General features: G+C 34.2%; 2 pseudogenes; one reads left to right on the top strand and one right to left on the bottom strand.

Moving 5' to 3' along the window:
• Window positions 1-4619: 4619 nt before the first annotated feature.
• Window positions 4620-11564, bottom strand: LOC149572510 (mitochondrial arginine transporter BAC1-like; annotated as a pseudogene).
• Window positions 11565-16494: 4930 nt separating this feature from the next.
• LOC149572509 (filament-like plant protein 5) lies at window positions 16495-19724 on the top strand (annotated as a pseudogene).
• The last annotated feature ends 3295 nt before the right edge of the window (window positions 19725-23019 follow it).

Raw genomic sequence — 23019 nt, 5'->3', positions numbered from 1 at the left:
GGTTGCTCATGTGGATGAGGATGCACAATTGTCACATTCAGAGGATGCAGAAAGAGGAGAGACTTTAGTAAATGAAAGGGTCCTGCTAAGTGGTGAGATTGAACTCGAAGAAAGGAGGAGTTTATTTCGTACCAGGTGCAAGTGTGAGGATAAATGTTGTGATGTGATCATTGATGGTGATAGCACTAATAACTTGGTATCAGAGGAGATGGTCTCTAAGTTTAAGCTCAAGAGGGAGAAACACCCCCATCCCTATCGGATTGCTTGGGTGAAAGATGATCATAAGGTCCTGGTAAGTGAACAATGTTTAGTGAAATTAAAAATTGGGAGTTACCATGATGAAGTTCTCTGTGATTTTATTCCAATGGATGTTTTCCATCTATTGTTGGGTAGACCGTGACAGTTTGATATGCATGCAGTACATGATGGTCATGCAAACACATACTCTCTAACAAAGGATGGAGTTTGCCACAAATTGAAGCCCATGAAAAAGGAAGGTGAAAAGGTATGTAGCAGTGCTAGGATTTGTCTTGTTGATGGAAGGAAGTTTTTAGATGGCATGAAACATCAATGTATGTGCTATGCTTTGATTCCTAGGAAAGATAAAGAAGCTAGTAGTGAAATGCCACCTGAAGTTTCAGATTTACTAGGTGAGTTTGGAGATATCATCTCTAATAATGTTCTAGAAGGATTGCCACCAGTAAGGCAAATTAGTCATCAGATAGATTTAATTCCAAGAGCTAGTTTGCCTAACAAGGCTGCTCACAGGATGACTCCTACTAAAACTAAGGAGCTAAATAGACAAGTTCAAGAGTTATTAAGGAAGTGCTTGATTCAAGTGAGCCTGAGTCCATGTACAGTACCTATAGTACTTGCACCAAAGAAGGATGGAGAGTGGAGGATGTGTACAGACTCTCGAGCTATAAATAGGATAACATCAAGTATCAGTTTCCTTTTCCAAGAATGGATGATCTTATGGACTGCTTGAGTGGAGCTCAGTACTTCACAAAGATAGATCTCAAGAGTGGGTATCATTAGATATGGATATGAGAAGTAGATGAGTGGAAAATAGCCTTCAAGACCAAGGAGGATCTTTATGAGTGGTTAGTCATGCCCTTTGGATTGAGAAATACCCCAAGCACTTTCATGTGGCTTATGAATGAGGTACTTAAGAAGTTCTTGGAAAAATTTGTTATTGTCTGTTTGGATAATATTTTAATTTTCAGCAAGACTTTGGAAGAACATTTATTGCATATTTTTAGTGTCCTTGAAAGGTTAAGGGAAGAGAAACTGTTAATTAATCTAAAGAAGTGTATCTTTGCAAAAAGGGAGTTAGTCTACTTGGGGTTTGTTATATCACCTAAAGGTCTCAAAATGGATCCATAGAAGGTAAAAGCCATCTTGGAATGGCCTACTCCAAGGTATGCTACTGAGGTAAGATCATTCCATGGTTTTGTTAGTTTTTACAAAAAGTTTATTAAGAATTTCAGTGGCATATGTGCACCCCTGACTGACACAATAAGAGGGGATAGAAAAGAGTTCAAATGGACTGCGGCAACTGTGAGAATTTTTGAATTGTTGAGGAAGAATGTGAGAGAACAACCTATGTTGGCACTTCCAAATTTTAGAAAGGTGTTCCAGGTGGATTGTGATGCTAGTAGCAGAACTATTGGGGCTGTATTAAGCCAAGAAGGTAAGCCTATTGCATATTTTAGTGAAAATTTGAATGATGCAAAAATGAAGTATTTTGTTTATGATCAAGAGTCCTATGCAATAGTTAAGGTCTTAAAGAAATGGAGGCATTATTTATTGGCAATAGAATTTGTTTTATATATTGATCACCAGGCATTACAGTACCTAAATAGCTAAAGTAAATTGAATTAGAGGCATATGAAGTGGGTAGAGTTCTTGCAGAGCTATACATTTGTGTTGAAGCATAGAAGTGGAAAATCTAATAGGGTTGCAGATGCACTAAGTAGGATATAGTTGTTGCTTACAGTAATGTAGGTTGGAGTAGTTGGGTTTGATGAACTCAAGAATTTGTACCCTGAGGATCCTGATTTTGCTAAAGCATGAAAAGCTTGTAAAGAACCTGTTGTTGTAGACAGAACTAAGTGGTTAGACTATATGATTCAGGATGGTATGTTATGCAAGGGCAATCAATTATGCATTCCAAGGAGTTCCATGAGGGAAAATCTGATTAAGGAGAAACACAGTGGAGGGATGGCAGGACATTTTTGTCAAGATAAGACCATTGCCATTCTTAGAGAACATTATTTTTGGCCTCAAATTTCACATGATGTGAAGAAGTTTGTACAGAGTTGTCAGATTTGTCAAGTTGCCAAGGTATTTAGTATGGATTTTGTTCTTGGATTGCCGAGGACACAAAGGGGTAATGACTCAGTATTTTTGGTGGGTTATAGGTTCTCCAAAATGGAACATTTCATCCCATGCCACAAAACTCATGATGTTGTCCATATTGCAGACCTTTTTTCAGAGAGGTGGTAAGACTACATGGCCTTCCAAGGAGTATAGTTTTCGATAGAGATACTAAATTTTTAGGGTATTTTTGGAGAACATTGTGGAAGAAGTTGAGAACAGACTTGAAATTCAGTTCCACACATCACCCGCAGACTGACGGCCAAACAAAAGTGGTAAACAAATGTCTATGCAATTTGTTGAGATGTTTAGTTGGGGATAAGCCCAAGGGGTGGGATTTGATTCTAACACAAGTAGAGTTTTCTTACAATAACTCTATAAACAAGTTTAGATCACCATTCCAAATTGTATATGGAAATAGCCCAAGGACTGCACCAGAATTGAGGAAGATAGAGCAAGGAGAGAGGACAAGTGCTGAAGGTGAAGAATTTTTTGAACATATCGAGTGTCTACATGAGGAGGTTCAGGCACACATTACCAAGATGGATTAAGAGTATAAAGCTAGGGCTGATCAAAGGAGAAGACATACAAAATTCCAAGTAGGGGATCTAGTCATGGTACACTTACGGAAAGAAAGATTTCCATCGGGTACTTACAACAAGCTAAAAATGAAGAAATTTGGTCCCTGCAAAATTTTGAAGAAAAATGACTCAGGAAATGCATATGAGGTGGAGTTGCTAGATGGAATTCACATTTATCCTATTTTCAACATTGTAGACTTAACAGAGTATCATGATGATGGTGCAGATGAGGAGCTGATGTTAGAGCCATGTCTAATTCCTACTTCTAAGAAGGAGGAGATAGAAGACATTCTAGATCATCGTGTCAGTAGGAGTACCAGAAATAGGCAGTATGAAGAGTATTTGGTCAATTGGAAAGGACGACCAATCGAGGACTCAATTTGGATATCAGTAGTTGAGATGTCCCATTTGGGATTTCCTCTAACATTCATAAACTGACAGGGTCACTTTTCAATCTACCTTGGGTGTCTGATGCAAGAGCATCTAGAGGTATAAGGGAAATCTTGTGTCAACAAAAATAATGTACTTAGACTTAGTTTCTATTTCATGTGTTTTCATTTTTGGATACCCATTTGGGTCAAATAAAAGTTCCAACTCTCACAGTTCCACTATCAGTGTTCTAGGATAGAGTATTTGAACACCTTAAATACGAGTAAATGTTGAAAAAATAGGAGTATTTAATTGAGCCATCATTTTGGTGAACTAAAAGGTTTAAATTGGTCAAAATATTTTAATTGTAATTTAGAGAATTCCAGAAAAAGAATCAGGTCGAAAGGCCTCGCAGTTTGAAAGTTATTGCAATTTTTTGGTTTTTGGAGACCTCCTAAGAATGCTTTGAAGATAGGTTAGGGTAATTAAATGACATTGAATAGGGCCAAAAAAGGGGGGACAAGAAAATCTTGTCCATAAGGCTATAGAGCACTTTGAGAGCTTTTCAAAAATGTAAACGGTTCGTCAATCGGAGCTACGGTTCAAAAGTTATGCCTCCCGAAAGTTCAGTTACCGTTTCTGGATTCTTCTAATTTTGTTCTGACTTCTAATGCAACTTCTAGATCCTTCTATTTGGTCATTGGATGCCAACTAGCACTTTCTAGAATTTATTCCTAATCCTTAACCCTCTAGGGTCTATTTAAGAACATTTTTGGCATTATAAAAAGTAGTTCGGAGTGGAGTTCGAGAGGAGGTACTAAAAGGAGAAATTATCTCTAGACTTATATTGTTGTAAGCCCTTAGGGCATGTTTTGTTGTCTATTTTCTCTGTACTAAATGTACTAGCATATTTTCACAGTTAATAAAATTTTCCCTTTCTTGTTGTGTTCATTTTGTACTTGGGTCGTGTTCCCATCAAGTCTGAAGTGTCACCGGCACAAAATCAAACTAAAAAGGAAACTTGGTGAATAAAACTAAATAAAAATAGTCTTCTTGAGTAAATATCAACATTGTATGAATAATACCATTATAGTGCACTATACTTGGTACAAAGATATTGTTGGTTGAGTCACATGACATAATGCCAGTTCCTAGGTACGTCAATATGCCTACCTATCCAATTATATCATTTTCTTACAGATAAAGGACAATCTATTGAAAAAAGAAAAGACCACTTTTTACAAATTCACATAGGTATAAACCCATTCATCTCTGAAGGAAATGCTCTTACTAACATTTCACCCCCAGTAAATTTGTTGTAAGTTCCCAAGTGATGATAGCTATAGCATTAGCGGGGAAATCTCTCACCAATGTAGGCCCCAAGCCAACATATAATCCTCTAAAACCAAGTTCTCTATAAATCTGCCAAACATAGAATTGGGAAATGGTTTCATGTTCATTAATATGAGCACTTGTTGCTTTTAAATTCATCTATTGGTTATCTAAGACTACTTAGTATAATAGATCCTAGACAAAAAGATAGAAGCTAAGTCCCGTGGTATTTGAATATTTAAATTTTAATCTTTTGATTAGAACATTCTATATACCCACTATAAAATAAGCATGCAAACAATTGGTGTTAATATTGTGAATGATAATGTTTTTTTATCCAGAACACAAGAAAACTTGCAAATAAATAAATTAACCCAATTCAATAATCCAACCATCAATCCTAGTAGATATCCTAATTGTTTTCATAAGAATCCAACAGCTTTGTAAAATCCTAGTCAAAATCTTTATTAAAAATTAATTTAAAAACATTTTTTCTAGAGTAGAGTCCATGTAAAAATGAAATTTTATGTCCTACCATCCTGATTGTGTGTATAGGATTTCTACTGGCATTAATATTTGACTTGCTTGAATATGGGTTTTTGCAACATCGAGAGGCAAAATAGTTGACCAAAACTGCAAAGAAAATTACAAGTTTTATTGCAAACATTTGATCTGCAAAAACATAGTTTAAATACTTAAATTGAAATTCCAACATTAAGGTTACATACCTCAATTCGTGCAAGCCCACTAGAGACAACTCCAACTCTTGCTTCTATAAAAACTTTAGAAGAATAGTTGACAAATTGAGAAGATTGGGAATTCATTTGGGGGTTCACCTTATCATGCGTACTAATAAGTGAAAGCATATGATAATGACTCAATTCATAAGTACTGAAGAAAACTATGCTTCTTATAGACTCCTTAAAAAATGAAGTTAGGCCACCACGAAACAAACCTTGTACCTAGAAAATTATGCACCAATGAAACAATCAAAGAGTATCTTGTATAATCAAGGATACCACATGAAGCATTTATATTTCATGTCTACAACTACACACCAAATAGTAACAACTATTTAACAACTTACCCTTTCATTTCTAAGAGTTTGCAATGCACAGTCCAAAGGCCCAACATATATCTGTTGATGCTTTTTCAGTTGCCTGTTGTCATTCTCCTGAACTTGCAATCTACATTTCAAAACAACAAATAGTCAATGGTATGGAGTCTAGAGTTCAATTTATATACATACAATAGATACAAAGTCTAGTTCTTGTTATCTTTATCAACTCTGCTGGGCACAACACAAAACTTATTAATACTCCACCAAAAGCCATAGAAGGAACAAAAATCTAAAGTTTGGGCTTGTCGCTTCTAGGATCTCCTCCCTTTCCAAAGAACCACCATGCCAAATATGATCGCATCAGGACCACAAACATAAACTACACACTACAAAGAGGAAAAAGTACATCAAATAGTCACCAGTATGCCTATGAATATGCCTATGAAGATAAATCAATATGCCTACTTATCCAGGTATATCATTTTCTTATGGATAAAGGACAATCTATTGAAAAAGGAAAAGACCACTTTTTACAAATTCACACAGGTATAAACCCATTCATTGTGGGGAAGTAGAAAGAGAATCTAAAGTACTAGTGATGCAAACATAAGTATCTAGCATCCAATCAGGCAATTCACCTTGAACATCCGTCCAAGTTTCTCAATGCACTCCATAACAAGTTGTTGGTGTGCTAAATCTTTTCTAATCTTCACAATTCTTACAATTGACGCATCAATTGCATAATGTCTATCTTTATCCACATCCTCAATCACCTTTTTTTCCTCATCCACTTAAGAATTGGCCCTGCATCAGAGATTTTGGTGCTTGATCACAAGATTGAGAAGCATGAAGACAAGAACAATGAGACCGCAAGGTTCTCAAGGTTAAACACTCACCACTTGTTGAATAAAGGAAGCATCTTGTAGTCTAGCAACCCACATGAAGTACCCAATTAAGAGGAGCCTACTAGAGAGTTGGTCAGCACATTCTTTTTCATTGTTGAGATATTTTAGAAACCCAGAACCCCAAATAGCAAAAGAAAACAAACAAATTCAAGACCGTTTAAGCTTTACCCAATAATAATATCCCAGGAGTCCAAGAACAACATTTAACTACAAGGGTGGTGACGAGAAGTGTGGGGCAACATCCCTTCAAACCATATAAATTCTTGTACAGTTCACATTTTGAATGCCATAAAAACCTAGAATTAACATTAGAATCCATGGTTTGAATAACATAAAGTCCTAGAATCAATACAAAATCCATGGTTTGATTGCTATGAAAACTTAGGACCAGTACTAAATTTCATGCTTTGAATGCAATAAAGACTCAGAGTAGTCATATAATTTTTTGCAACTCAATAGATTAAATGCATTGCATTAATTACCAGTTGTGATGTAGCAAGATGTGCATGAACCTAAAATGTTCATCATACCAATGGCAATCATCTTTTTATTGCCATCAGTATTGTAGTTCTTGAACAATACAAAAGTTTTGCCAACTGTTATTCCTTCCTACACGGGACTCATTTAAATCAGCTAGAGGTAATAAATTACCAGCCAATGAACATAATTCAATGGATTAGCTCTTATAGTGAGTGTGATGATGCCAATTATTAGTCCTACCTTCACAAGGGTCTTTAAATATTTGGCCTCGAAAACAAATAATTCAGTGGTCAATGGGTTCAAACCACTTTTTAAGTGACCAACCTGTTTCAAGCCACCCACAAAAACATTAGCAAAAGAAACATGCATTTTAGGACCAGAAAGTCATGTTTAGAATAGCAATTAGACATAATATCAAACAAATTGTTCCATACCCATCGTGTTTCAAACTCGCTAAATAACTAGTATCTTTTGGGTAGTGATGCTAAACATGTACAGATCATAATAATAAGTGATTTGATAAGTGATTCATTCTACCATACTTAGACGTGAGTGAATTGAACACATTGTGCAAAAATGAATACAAGACAATATAGAATAGTTGGTGATAGAAACTCATACAATCTTAACCTTATGTTTATCAGCATGTGTAGTGAACACCAGCACACTACTAAGAGTTACATATGTCAGAGAAGTAGCTGCTGATATCCAGAAGAGCTTAGGATTTTTCTTACTCTGTCAAATCAACCCACAAGAATGAAAAAATAGATCAACACCATATCAGACATCAGTCATTCCATGTTATTTCTTCTTGTCATTATGAAGGCTAGGTATTATATGGATAGAAAAATGAAAGAGAATCACAAAGTTATGTTATAATACTGACAATTTGATGAGTGATGAGTAGAAAAGAGAGAAAGCATATTCCAAGCACTATGGTCTCCCACCTCCACTGCACATCAATACAATTACAAGAAGACGATAACAATAAGTTGGCAATATACTTTATTCAAGAACGAATTCTTTACTTTAGATGTATTCAAATCACGAGGTTGCTGATTCATTGCATATAAACATACCTTGTGAGTTTGTCCCCATAATGATCTCATGGTAGATGCTATGTCTATCTCTATAGTAAAATGTTGAAGACCAAGAATGCCTATTAGCTATTGGAGAGAAACAACAATGGCTGCTCCAGCCATGAAACCCATGATAGTTGCATGCAATAGAAATTCTATAATGAATCCCAACCTATAGTAGAATCATAAATGATGTGACACATACTATTAGTGACCAAAACCAGCTGTTTGGCTCCACTGAAAAAGATTCTAGTGTTGTCCGTGAACTTTAAATAGTTATATAAGTTAGTATGACTTTCTCATGCCATCCCAAATAAGAAGAATTACATAACTAAAAATAGAAATATGGGACTTCTTAAAACCATTTAATTACATGAGTTTTTAGTGCATGCCTTCCACTCAATTATGTACAGTCACATGTATCTTCTCTATAAAAGAAGAATCCTATGAAGGAAAAACATTGAGAGGCTTGCATAGTGACATTATTGCATTATTAGACATGTAAATCATCAACCTAAAAATGCCCATGCTTGCTTGAAAAATCCCAGCAAAGAATGTTGCAGTCAGGGCCAAGTGCAAAGCCAGTTGAGGATTTTGTGTTGAGGAGACCTCCTTGGCAACTAATGATCCTATAAGAAGTGACACAATCGCCAATGATCTATAAGATGGTTAATAGCCTCTTCCAAATCACCTAAGAAACTCTAAGATTAGAACAAATGCAAAAGGCAATCTATGTGATACCCTTCCAGAAATGATATATGACAGCCACTCTATAGATTCTATTAGCAAAGAGTTATACCATTTGACATTGCCTCCATTGTTTTGCCCTTGGCTGCTTGGGTAGAATCTCATTGCTCTTCAATTACTTCAACAAAGGGATTTCCCATCTATCAATAACTACATATGTTAATTAAGGAGTTGATGTTAATAGCATCAATCATGTAGAAGCACCAAAAGAAATACTAACTCGGACTCAGAATGTACTATGAAATACATATTTTAGTTTTCAATAGAAAATATTATCAATCGAAACCTTACTTTTTGTGGGGAGTCATTGTTTGGTTCAACAACTCCTTCATTGTCAAGTTCAATGTTTGATTCAACAATCTCATCATCACTGACATTTTCTTCTAGCACTTTTGGTGTAGCACTTGAAGTACCAAATTGTTCATTCAAATCTATATCATCATCACTTTCATCCCCAAAAGTACTTTTTTGGAGCACATTTTATAGAAATTTAGTTTAAAAAACCACAAAGATTTTGGATTCTCATGAATGTTATAATTCAAATCATTATAAAACTCCATAGAAACTGATAAAATTGATTCAACACATGCTTTGTTACAATTCCTACCTGAAACTCCTTGGAATAACACTAGTGAGTTCTCAGGTGAGAATAAAGTTAAATATGGGAACCAATTTTTATTTATAAAACCAACTAATACAGCACAAAATGTACACAAAAGAAAACTTCAAAAACACAAATACTGACAAAGATGTTTGGGACTCAACTTTGGAGTACAAAGGTATGATATTAAGATATTTTATAAACTATAATTCTAATATAAACCTGCTTGCTAAATCATAATATGCTTGTTTGCCTCAAAAACACACAACTGAATCCTAATAGTAAGATCACAATTTGACTTTTTGTGTAAAATATCTCCTACTTATCAAGTTTCAAATATCTTAATCTTTTTCTACTTTACTTCTTCCAGTAATGCATGAGAATTCAATGGGACTTAAATGTTTCAATTTGAAACAAGTACAAATTTCCCGATATCTAAGTGTCCAAGTCATTTACTATAGTCTACACTAATGCAATGTCTTTGTTCCTCATATATTTTGCCTAAGAAATTAATTAAACTAAGTAATTAAATATCAAATTGTCTTGATATTACTGATATTCTTTCATTCCATCCATCCCATATGATGATTATCAGGAGAATTTTCCAATAGAATTTAAAGGTTTTCTTTCAATTTTCAATGTCTATCCTTCTATAAGGGACTTAGTAAATTTGGACAAGGTCCTTTCTAGGTTCAAGTATTTTCACAAAGAGGAACATGAGAAAAATTTGGTCATTGAGGGGGGGTTCCAGATACTGAGTTACTGAGTTTCTTTCATTCCATCCATCCCATATGATGATTATCAGGAGAATTTTCCAATAGAATTTAAAGGTTTTCTTTCAATTTTCAATGTCTATCCTTCTATAAGGGACTTAGTAAATTTGGACAAGGTCCTTTCTAGGTTCAAGTATTTTCACAAAGAGGAACATGAGAAAAATTTGGTCATTGAGGGGGGGTTCCAAATACTTCTACGCTATGAAAATAGTATTAACTATTTAAGTTATTACAAGCTCAACACAGTAACCACAAGTACACTTAGCTAGTTTGCTAAAGTCTTGATTCCCAATTAATGGGTTGCATTAAATGAAAGCATGCTGCAATTGATCTTAATATTAGTGTTGGCAATGATTTTTTGTATTGAAATCATAGATTGGTGAAGCCAATGGCAAGAGCTGTTTATTAATAAATTTTTAACTAAAATCATGTATCACTGAAACCCATGGTAAAAGCATTCAAGTTACTAGATAAAACTTATTCTGTGAGCATGTATATTTGAGTTGTAGAGTTTTTCCACACACTCTTTCTCCATCATCATATATTGACCATATCAACTTCATGCAAAATTTATACTATGGTACTCGGTAAATAACATTCATTCCTTTGCATTTTCTTCATCTTCTGCTTCATTCACATTAACTATGAAAGTTTACTCTTGATCACACCCAAGCTATCAATCACACATGAAATATAGTGTATATGTCTTCTCTCTAAGCTCTGAAGGTGCAGTAAACCCAAGCTTGACTTTAATCTTCCTTTGGAGCAATACCCTCTTAATGGTCAATAGTTGATTGCTTTTTAAATCCCCAATTACTAGCCACCATACTTCTTCCTTTGCTTTGGGATACCTTGGTGCATCAACTAGACCCAACTCATGTCTACCTTCAAGATCTCTTTCTAGAGTGACCTACACTATTACATTCTCTCCAGCCCTCACATCATCACTGTCAACTATGTCATATGCCAAATCAATGTTTGAGAAGTGATTACAAAAATGAGCAATGTCTAACAGCTGTGAATCTGTCATTTGTAACAATTCATGTCTTTCATCATCCTCCATCTCAACTAAATCAAAAATAGTTTCAATGTTTTTCCCTAGATTTTCATGGCACTTCTTAGCAAGTTCCTTGGTGAAATGTGGAAGCTGTAACGGGACAAAATCATGGTCCCAAAGACCTTGCGTAACCATTTGGCTCAATTCCATTGCTGCAAGAGCTAGATTGAACCAACCATTACTAGAAATAACATCCACCATAGCTTGAAGAATCTAGTTAGCAGAACGAAGCTCACTGATCTAGTGTTAGGTTTCCAGCTATGACATGCCTTGAAAAGTGAGCTTACAACAATGCATTTGCCTTTACATGTGGATCGATATATTTTGGTTTGTCAATAGCAAACTTTTGATGATTTATCAATTTTCTTATTGTTTCTTCTTCATTTGGCCGTATGGGAAGCTATGAATACTCTAAGGCAAAAGCAAGAATTTTAAGGTCTTTTAGCTTTGTCTTTGTAGACAATGATGATTTGAAGAGTTCAATGGTCAAAACATGTACAATCAGCTTGCTATGAAATTTTGCAATCTTGATGGTCAAAACATGTACAAAGAACATGAATTGTTTGACTGAAGGCATTCATGAAATTGGTGTCAATGGGTCTCTATAAAAGGAAAAGAAAGGATACCAATTCATTTAACAAAGTCCCAAATATCATACTTCCATCACAATTCAATTATGAAATATAACATGCAACACCATGTCTGATTAGATTGCTTTAAGGAAATATTTGATCAAGAATGAAATGAATGATCGCGCCTAGTGTGCACATTACAAAATACAGATAGTCTTGTGAAATATAAAACTAAAAATAAAATATGCAAATCCACTTGGCTTAAATTGGAACTATCAGCTTACAACTCCAAAATACATCTTCAAAACACTAAATGAAGATTAGAACTATAGGCTATGGTTGGGTAACTTTTACTACAGTGCCAAGTCGCAAATAACAAAAAAATATTGTTACTTTTGGGCTTTCTAAAAAAGGGGTGGGGTATGAAAGTAAGGGTGCTTAAATTGTCTCATAAAGCATGAACAGATAGATTTTAGTTATGGAGACATCCATGCCAAACTATTTTCTTTATTTTTGACTTACCTATCTAGATTGCTAAAACTCAAAGCTCCTAACCCATTATAAATAGTTACCCATTCCTAACTCAGAGCTTGTAACTTGAAGTTCATCCATAAGTTCTAATTCTACCAAATGATGTTAAGACACTAATAAGGCCAAATACATTATAGACAAATTAAGCACTGATTTTTTCTGTGTGAGAAAATACCTAGGATGGATCATGGAAGTAGTTGGACAACCATTGACCCAATACTCATCAAACATAAAGATCCAAAAAGTAAGCTGAATTTAAAAACTAGGATGATAGCAAAACCTATCGATCAAGAGAAAGGTAATTAGTTTTTTGCATCAATGATTTACATGTAAGTTTTAGGAAAAGCTTAAGTGAAGCAGATTAGACATTCATAAATTAGATTTTGAAGTATGTTTCTTGAATAATTACCATACGCGGAAAAGTTAAATTGTTATCAACATGCAAAATGGGCTATAAATGCTTGATGGATTTCAAACTGTAGGATTCAAATTATAGCTAAGGATAATCATCAGTGCATGTGCTATCACTATCATGAATACAGACCATTGACTATATTTTACATTCAAGCTTTTCCTTATGTGAGAAAGCCAATCTACATTATGGATCTACCGATAAAATGTAATAGTAAGAGTTCTAAAGTAACTGACACAATCCCAAATGAACATAAATTTTGCCTTATAGTTGCCATTAATGTTGTTCGGTAAATCAAAATAGTTTTGCTTCCTTCTAAAGATACATACAGCTATCTGAATTTAAAAATAGCCACAATTAAAAACCTACTGATTAAAACTAATTTGATAAATTTAATACTCAACTTATCTACAGTTCATATGAATATTAGGATTTAACTATGTAATTTTAAATGTAGTCAAAAAGTCCCTAGATCTAGAATCTTTAGAGCTAAGGAACAAATTCATTTCTGGAGCACCTCATTTGAATCAATACAATGTTAATTTTAAAAAGAAGTGTAGAATCTAATGCTATAATAAAAGGGTATGTGAATTTCACTATTAAATTGAGAAGTAAGTCTATTGTGCTTCAATTTCTAGGAGTTATGGGAACCCAGTTATTAAATCCATATTATATTGAGGCTGCCTATGATGATGAGGCTGAGACAGAAGAGCTAAAGCTCATAAAGAAGAATAGGAACCTGAAATAGTGAGAGGAGGGACTAACTACAGTATCTTGGCTATACTTTGAAGACCACCCAAGGGACAAGTTCCATACTCTCTCAAAGTTCACAGAGTCTTGTTGGGATAGGGCATCACTGTTCTTATAGACAATGGGGCTAAACATAGCTTTCTTTATTAAGGATTGGTGTCTAAGAGGGGCCTTGCATATTTTGTAAGCCCATAATAATTATGTTTCAATACTAAGCTTTTTTAAGAATATGGTGGTAGCTATCAGTTTTTACATATATGAAATGTGTAACTTTGATTTTACAAATATTACTATCTAAGGGCATCAGGTTGGGAATGTCCTAATCATTTTACAAGCTAGGCACAATGGGAAGGGGACTTTTCATTATCATCCCCATTAGTAAAATAATATTGAAATTTTAGTTATAAATTTATAATGGTCAACTAAGCTATTACAATAGACTTCAGGAATATTCTTTATTCTTTTAGTTGTCATCTTTTCTTAGTTTTCAATCTTATCCTTATTGGGAACACAAAGTTGATAGAAATGCTTTTATTACAATTTCCTTCCACAAGCATTTTCTAGTAATTTTTAAATTTTCAAATCCTCCATACAATATACTACTATAGTTATGCATCTCTTGCTTTTGTGTTTCTCTATGGAGAGAGATTTAATTCTGAGTGACCATGAATAGTAAAATGATAACACTTTTACAGAAAATAGAAATAATATCCAAGCCACTTACCTTGGGATTGTACTCAGTATTCCTAGCTTGAAGAGCTATAGCCTTGAGATCCAATTTGCAATCCAAATTTACAGTTGACACAATGTTTTTGTGTATTTGTTTGTTGAAGGCACGTGCATCTAGCAAGAAAGATACAATTAAATTTTGAAAGAAACACAAGGAAGGGTATCTTTGAAATTAGAGCATTCCACTGATTAATGAAGAAAACAATATGGCCTTATTAAATTAAAAAATATTATCCTCTACATATGTACATAACATTTTACAATGTAAATTGACATAACATTATTCTCTAGGTGATAGTTTGCAACTTATTAGTTAAGGCATTCACAGTGCTATCAGAGTTGTGATCCCGTCAACCAATGAATAATGCAAAAAAGTTTAAGATGTCTGAAAAAACAAAATAGGGTGGATCTTTTTTAGAAGCTGATTGAAATACCAAAGAGCCAACATAAAATGATCAAACTATTTAAAATAATATTGCAGCTTCAAAGTAATGCAAAATTCAAATCTAGTCAGAACATCACAAAAAGAGGGAAGCTCATCTTCAAACAAAAAACAAATTGTTAATCCCATGCCAAAACCTAGCAAACCCAGGTTCTCAAAAAAGGATGAAGAAAAAGCCTAAGACAACCATTAGCATGTGAGTTTGTGTATGCAGCTTGCAAATTAGAACAAGGGTAGGTAAATTTCTAGCATTGCTACAAATTAAATATGCTTCCTGCTTCTCAATAACCCTTCTAATATTCTTTTGTATTTCTACCTACAACAACTAGGTATACACTTCTGATATTCTTTTGTATTGCTGCCTACAACAACTAGGCATATAGTAGTAGAGGTAGACAGTAGTGGTTTTGAGAAATCTTAGAATCTACGAAAATGGTTGTGCTCAAACATTTTGGTTTTTATTTTCCCATTTAGAGAATGTTTATTTCTTTGCTTGAAATGGTTTATATATGAATGTGAATCATTCAAATTTCCTCGGTTAAAAAGATGTTGAGTGAGTGTGTAAATTGGCTTTACACTACCATTCTACCACCATTTTTTATATACAATCGAATATGCAACTTCTTTGCAATCGCATCCATGATTCTTGACCTAACCCTAACATTTCTTAAGGAAAAAATTATAGTACTTTCTAATGTTTTATTTATGAAACCATCTTTTTCATATCTACCTGCTGACCATGGTAATCTAGATGAAACTAAACATTGACAATTTGTGTTACTCCTCTATGTTACCGTATTACTTAATAAACCCATTTCTAGCAAAGATGTCAAATGTATACTTGAAACCAACATATGCAAAATGAAATTTAACCCAAGTGAAATTGATTTTCATGGCATTAAGCTGCATTCATCTAAAAGAATTGGACTCATTGCATTGCCAATTATGAATATATCATGAAAATATCCATTTGTGTCAATAGGCAAGTGTGTTGCAATGGCTTCAAACTTCAATCTGTTTGTCTCTATTGAGGTCTTTTTGGGGAATTTTGTGACAAGAACATTTTTGTATCCATTTTGACTGATTTCTTAGGAAAAGAACAAGACATCAATTTCTGAAATGAATGCCTAAGAATTAAGGTATGAGCATTACAGTATGAGACAAATGTGCTAATTTTTGTGACATGTGCAGACTATTGCAGAACAATGAAATATCAAGTCCACTTCTTGAAGAATTTGTGTAAGGCTCTACTCTTTATCCATATTTTATTTTCCATTTGGGTTCATCTTATGCTAGGTTTTTTTTTAGTATTTAACCCATATGCCCCATTTTTAGAGATTTGTTCGACAACAATCTGACTAGGTCAGTACCCATGACTTATGCTTGAACCATCATGTACGAACAATCTTCCCTCTTATGCTATGTGGGAATTATGTTTCACATTTGAATGCATTTTTGCATTAAAATATAACTAATATTTAGATTGAAGTGTTGATTCTGGGGTTTGGGTGTTTAGAGTTTTCTAGTATCAAAGGAAATCCTCTGCTATTTGGAAGTACTATGCAGAATTGTCTTAGGGAGTCTCCAACACCCATGGATTTTACAGTGAATTCATGAGAAGGTGAGGTTATTTCTACTTCTTCAATCTTTTCAATCTTAATTTGATTTCCTTAGCTAAATAGCTCTTTTATAGGTATGGTACCAGATGGAGACTCTAGAAAACATAAAGTGGCAGTCTCATTCAATTTAAGTCTGGGCCTCTTATATTTAATGGGTTTTGGAGTTTGGATTTTCTTGTGGTGGAGACAAAGACATAATCAACAGGTTTTCTTACTTGGGAAAGATCTTACAAGAGACAAATGCTCACGCCTTAACTTTGGTCCCAATGAATTTTCCTTCAACACTTTGAGGTTATCCATTCCATAACAATCCACCACGTTGGACTAATCCTTCCCACAACCACAAAATTTTTGTTTAGGTTGCCCTTTACCTCTCTTGATAGTCTCAAAGCTTGACTGTGGCACTTGAGAATTTCTTGGGGTAGACTTTAGTTGTGAAATCCTCTGAATTAGTACTAATGAATCTATACAGAGGAAATTCCCATATTTTCTCTTATTAATAAATATAGTGTAAAAAAACTTTTACAAAATCAAACACTTTCTCTCCTAATGCAATAATGTTTGGATTTTCTCTTGTTAAACATGCTAAACAAAACGTTGTGATAGAATCAAAATATTGAGCACTAATTTTAGAGTTTCTTCATCATGAACCCTCAAATATGATTTGATTTAAAAAAATATAGACACTCAATCAGGTAATTTCATGGGAGCCTAGGAGTTCAAGAGAGGAACAAGAATAGAAGCTTCATGAGGCTATGTTGAAAAGGACTAGAGAATGGGACAAATCAAAATGTAAGCTTGATTCTAGAATAGTAGAACTGGAGCAGCTGTTAAATGAGGTAGAAGCAAGAAGTAATGCAGCATCCACATCTCTTCAAGAAAATTCAAAAGCATTATCTAATTTGCAAGAAGCTAGAAACTAAGTTGAGTCTGAGGCTAAAGTTCTTCAAACTAAACTTGAGATGTTACAAAGTGAGAATTTTGGCCTCAAATATAAACTTCATGCACTTAACAAAGAATTGGATATAATAATTGATGAAAGGGATATTAGTAAGAAATCTGCCTAGGCTGCTAGCAAGTAGCAAATAGAAACAGTTAAGAAAGTTACCAAGTTAGAGGCCAAGTGTTAGAGGCTAAGAGGTCTGCTTAAAAAATGATTACCAGGGCCTACTACACTGGCTCAAATGAAACTTGAAGTAGATATTTCTGGAAGGGAGTCTGGGGATATCAAATTGAGGAAGTCACTTAGTAAAGGTGTTGGTTCACCATGTTCTTTAGTAGAGACATTAAATGATAGACACAAAGAACATTCTCAGAAAGCAACTAAATACCATATAGGAAAAGAATCGACAATAGAAGAAGAGAACAAGATGCTAAAAGATGCTCTCTCAAAGAAAAATGATGAGATTAAGGCTTCTAGAGTCATGTGTTCTAGAACAACTGCCAAGCTCTCCACTGTTAAACAATAGTTGGAATCTTTGAGGTGAAGGCAAGGAAAACCTGCACTTGAGTTGCATTTGGAAGGATCAAGAAATGAAAGCACAAGCAATCCACCAAGCTTGTCTTCCATTTCTGAGGACAGGAATGATGGTGACCCTAGTGCAGAGTCATAGGCTTCAACACTGATTGTAGAGTTGGATCATATCAAAATAGAAAAGGTCATTGGCACAGCTAAGAAGCTTAGTGATGTGTCCAAGGTAGATTTGATTGATGATTTCCTTGAGATGGAGAGATTGGCTTCCATGGATTCAACTAGATTGGATCAGGCAAAAGTAGGAAATTTAGATGAAATAACCAACAAGAATGTTTCAGGAAGTTTTGATATTTCATCTAATCAAGAAGATAGAGCTTTCTTAGAAGAAGCTCTTGCACAAAAAGAATCAAAGCTTCAAACTATCAATCAGGAATGCTCTAAGTTGTTTAAAAAAATGAACCTTTTACAAGAAAATCTAATTGTTTTGCAAGCTAGAAACACTTGAAATGAATCTACCCTAGTTAGTCTCAAAGAAAAGCATGATATGATCCTTAATGTTGATGTTGAGGGTGCAAACCTACACAAAATACTAGATGAGGTCAAATATGCCATGTCAATAGATGCTGAAAGTACTAGAGATTCTTACTCACATATCTGGTCTTCTGTGAAAGCTAACTTCACTTCTCATTCTAATATTGGGATTAGAATTAGTTCTATTGATGTAGAGTTTGCAACTACTATTGTCAGTGTCGTTAATTTCTTACAATCTATAGACCAAGACCCTGAAAAGACTCAAAAATTTAAATCATCAGATACTAATAAACTAGTTTTTAGAATTTAGGAGTTTTCTCAGTTAGTGGATTACTTTTTTTAGTGGAAAGAAAACATTACAGAGTTAATTGTTGAACTGATATCTTTGTTATCTCAATTTAGGAAAATGTTTGCTCTTAATTTCAGTGAAATCTTCCAAAATTAAGCCATAGATTTTGGCAACCAATTGCCCAACCTAATGCAGTCTAGTTTTCTTCGTAATTTGATTAGTACTAATAATTTCAAAAGACAAGAAAGTGCTCAGGATCTTTCAGGAGAAGAAAAGGCTAATAGCCTACACTTTCAACTAGTTGGTGGCAATTTATACATAATTAGGAAGCTTAACAGCATTCAAATAGAAAAAACATCTTTGGAATCTGAGTTGAAGGCCCAGGTAATTAGAATTGGAGAGTTAGAAGAGGAGCTTATGTGCTTCAAGAGTGAGAATGAAAATCTAGAAACAGTCTTGGCTATAACCAAGGAGGATCTTGGACACACACAATATCAGATTATTGAGTTAAAAGAGGAGCTCATACGTCTCAAGAGTGAGGATGCTAATCTGGAAGGAGTCATCACTATAACAAAAGAGAAGCTTGATCACATGCAGCATCAAGTTACAGAGTTGGAGGAACAACTTACGCATTTGAAGAGTGACAATGCTAATCTAAAAGGTAGTCCTAGCTACAACTAAAGAGAAACTTGAACACACGAAAAGTCAACTTATTAAATTAGAACAAATGTTGGCAAACTTGCAAATGCAACTTGAATCTACTAAGGAATCAAAGTAGTTATTAGAGAATGAACTAGATGCCATGATTTCACATAAATTAGATATTAAATCTCAATTCAATGCAATAGAAATTGAGATGAAAGGGTTGTCTAAAAAAGTGGATGCTTTGGAGCTAGAGCTTCAGGAGGAGCGCATGCAATGCAAAGATGCCATTACCAAGTGCGAGGTTTTAGAGGAGCAGTTACAAAATTTTGTGAAATGCTTCAATCCTATTTCAAATATACTAGATTGATGTATATTTTAGTTTCCTAAGATATGTTGAGTTCTATCTGGTTTTTTTTATAACTTCTTCAGCATGCATCTATTCAGTTTTAGACCTAGGGTTTTTGAACTAATGTGAAGATGTTTAATTGGATACCAGGAAGGAACATTTTTTTGAGTATTCCTAAAGTTTTGTATCAAAGGAATAAATTAGAAAGAGACTGGTATTAACCAGCCTGCTTGGAACCCCTCATATTTAATCTATTTCTTTTCTTTTTTGCTAAATATACAAATCAAAAGTGTGCATATATTGCTAATTTGTACTTGCTTTCTATTTATTCTCCATGCTAACCAATGTAAAGTTCATGGTTGAATTACACTAATTTTTTCTATTTTATCATCACAGTGAGATTTAAACTATAAGATTTAGCATTAAGATTTGCTTGGCATGAAGCCATGTTTTCCTATCTTGTTTATGTAGAAGCAGATTCCATGATAATAAATGTCCAAGAATGTATCATGAATAATTGACATGACTTAAATATAGGTAAGTCTACCAGATCTTCACAATCCATGTTAAATGTTGATTTGTTTCTAGGATAAATTGTGTGATAGTTTTTAGCATCAACATTTCGGATCATACTACATGATCCATCATCAGGATACGAGAGAGTAACATTGATAGATCATGTAGGATGATCCAAAATATTGATGTTAAAAACTATCACAAAATTGATCCAAGAAAAAAATTAACATTTGAGTATAGTTGCCTCAAAATGAGGCAAAACTATCCAAAAGGGACTATATACACTGAGAAAAATATGGTAGTTTTTGGATATGGATATCTAATACAAATAGCTTTCTCTCCTTTTAATATAGAGAGATAGATCTATAAGGGAAACCACATGCTTCAATTAAGCATGAAGGACTCCACACACTTAAATTAACTTGAAGGATTTGGATGTTGGTGATTTCATTTAGTTCATGGTTATCTTGGAGATTAAAAATTAAAAATCATTTATAGACTACTGAAGAAATGAGCACGACTATGCATACTGATTTGAATAGAGACCCTTTTGGCTCAGAAAGAGGTTCCTGATCCTTCATCCTTTTTTTCTTCTTAAGAATGTTTTTGGTTAGAGTAAATTAGATGTGCAAATGCATTTTTAATCATAGCTTTTTCCTATCGCTTATTCTACCAAAATGTTTCCTTGGAACAGTATTTTCTGATGAGCCGCAAGAAAATTCCAGGTGCCATATAGCCATTACTAATCAAATTATTAGGATACAATAAATTCATCCCATATTAGTGGCTTAAACAAGCATTTTTGAAATGATTTGTATTAGAATATATGGTAATTCCTGAAACAACTACATTTGGAGAGTGTCTGAAAATGCAGGCAACTGCACATAAGTTGAAATCCTAGTAAAAGGAGAATGGAGAAATACCAATTTGGCCCTAGCCGAGCAATGTCACAAATTTAGACCTCTTCTCCAATCTGTCATTGTCTACTTCTTGTGCGATTTTTAGCCAACAATGAAACCATTATAAAAAAGGGCATTGCGGTGCATGACTCGGCCAAACAAAATAGAAAGCAATGACTCGTGGCTTGTTGCCTAGCTACAAACCAACTTACACTTCACCTAGGTGCTCACTCATGTGGTAAGCAGGTCTGTGGCAAGCCCTTGCTGGTAGAAAAGCTCAAGAAATCCCAGTAGTTGGCATAAATCGGTGCATGAGGAAATAGATTACCTATGAATGAATGAAATTTTTTCTTTTTAACCTATGAATGAATGAAACCTTCTTCTTTTTTGTTATAACATTGAGTTGGTCGAAATTCAACTTAAGAATACATAGGTTGGTCAAAATTTCAACCAAATCAACCACAAAATTTTTATTTTTGACCAACATGGGAATGAAAAGAAAAAAAAAAAGGAATTACAACTTTGGTCGAAAATTTTGGTAGAAAAACAAGTGCAAATGTACTAGTGTGAGGTGCTATTTTGTAAAAAAAAATTGCCTCACGATCAACTTTAGCCTAGCATAGGCAAATTTATAGTCAATCTTCATTGAATCAACATTCTAGACACAATGGAAAGGTCAAATCTAGCTCTAGATGCTCCCAATTTTTGTAGATACTCTAGATTTAGGTTGAGGTGCTAAAGCATGAATAGTCTCAAATGGCTATGTGTAGAGAATCTCCCCAAATTTTGATACCATGTAAGAATTTTCCTTAACACAGAATTCACCCAAGACAAAGGAACTCAAACACAAGCACAACAATAGACCAAAGAGAGAGTATGATCAGAATGATGATATATTCATTCAATATTCCATATGAAAGAACACTAGGAGTTCTTGTATACAAAGGCCTCTAGAGAGCCTCTAGAATGCATAGAAGTCAGCAACATGATAAGTCATACAACTAGGCACATGTCCAATAGATATGGGTTATCCTCTATTGAGCACAGAAGTAAGTGCAATGATGAGAGGATAAGTGTACAATGGTGTAGCATGCAAATTTATGTTGTAGACAACATGTACTAAAAGGGAGTGTGAATAACTATGTTGTCTACATGACAACTTAGTGAATGATGCAAACTCTAGTGTTGTAGACACCATGTGCTGAATTAGAGTTGCATACTTCTGGGTTGTCAATATGACAACTCATGAGAGTACACAAACTCCTAAGTGTCTCACCTAAATAAATAATAAAATAATGCATTAACCTAAGTAAACTTAAGTAAAGTGTAAATAGTAAATACTTATTTACACCAATACTAATAGAGGTAATGAGTTATTTTTCAAGACTAACAATGACATGCAGAATAATGTGCAAATTGAAGATGTGAGAGAAGAATAGAATATAGTGCCTAAGATAAGAGTTAAAGCAAAAACTCCTACCCCAAATAGAAACTTGATAGGAAATCATCGTGCTGATCAGATATTAGGAAGTAAAGAAAAGGGTGTGATGACAAGGAGCAGAATTAATGAAGAATTGGATCTAATATCTCATGTAGCACCAAGAAGTGTAGATGAAGCAATCAAAGATGATCATTGGATAAAAGAAATGGAGGAAAAACTCCAATAGATAATCAAGAATTCCAAATGGGAATTGGTTCCTAGACCAAAGGACAAAAATGTGATTGGCACTAAATGGGTATTCAGAAATAAAATGAATGAGTAGGGAGAAGTAATAAGAAACAAGGCAAGACTTGTATGCAAGGGATACTCTTAGCAAGAAGGAATTGATTATGAGGAGACATATGCACCTATAGCAAGGATGGAAGCAATCAAAATGTTCCTAGCATATGCAACAAACAAG

Source organism: Cupressus sempervirens, chromosome 2, assembly GCF_028749045.1.
Source record: "Cupressus sempervirens isolate cs-2001-9-10 chromosome 2, ASM2874904v1, whole genome shotgun sequence".
Classification (NCBI taxonomy): Eukaryota; Viridiplantae; Streptophyta; class Pinopsida; order Cupressales; family Cupressaceae; genus Cupressus; species Cupressus sempervirens.
This window is presented reverse-complemented; position numbering and strand designations above follow the sequence as displayed.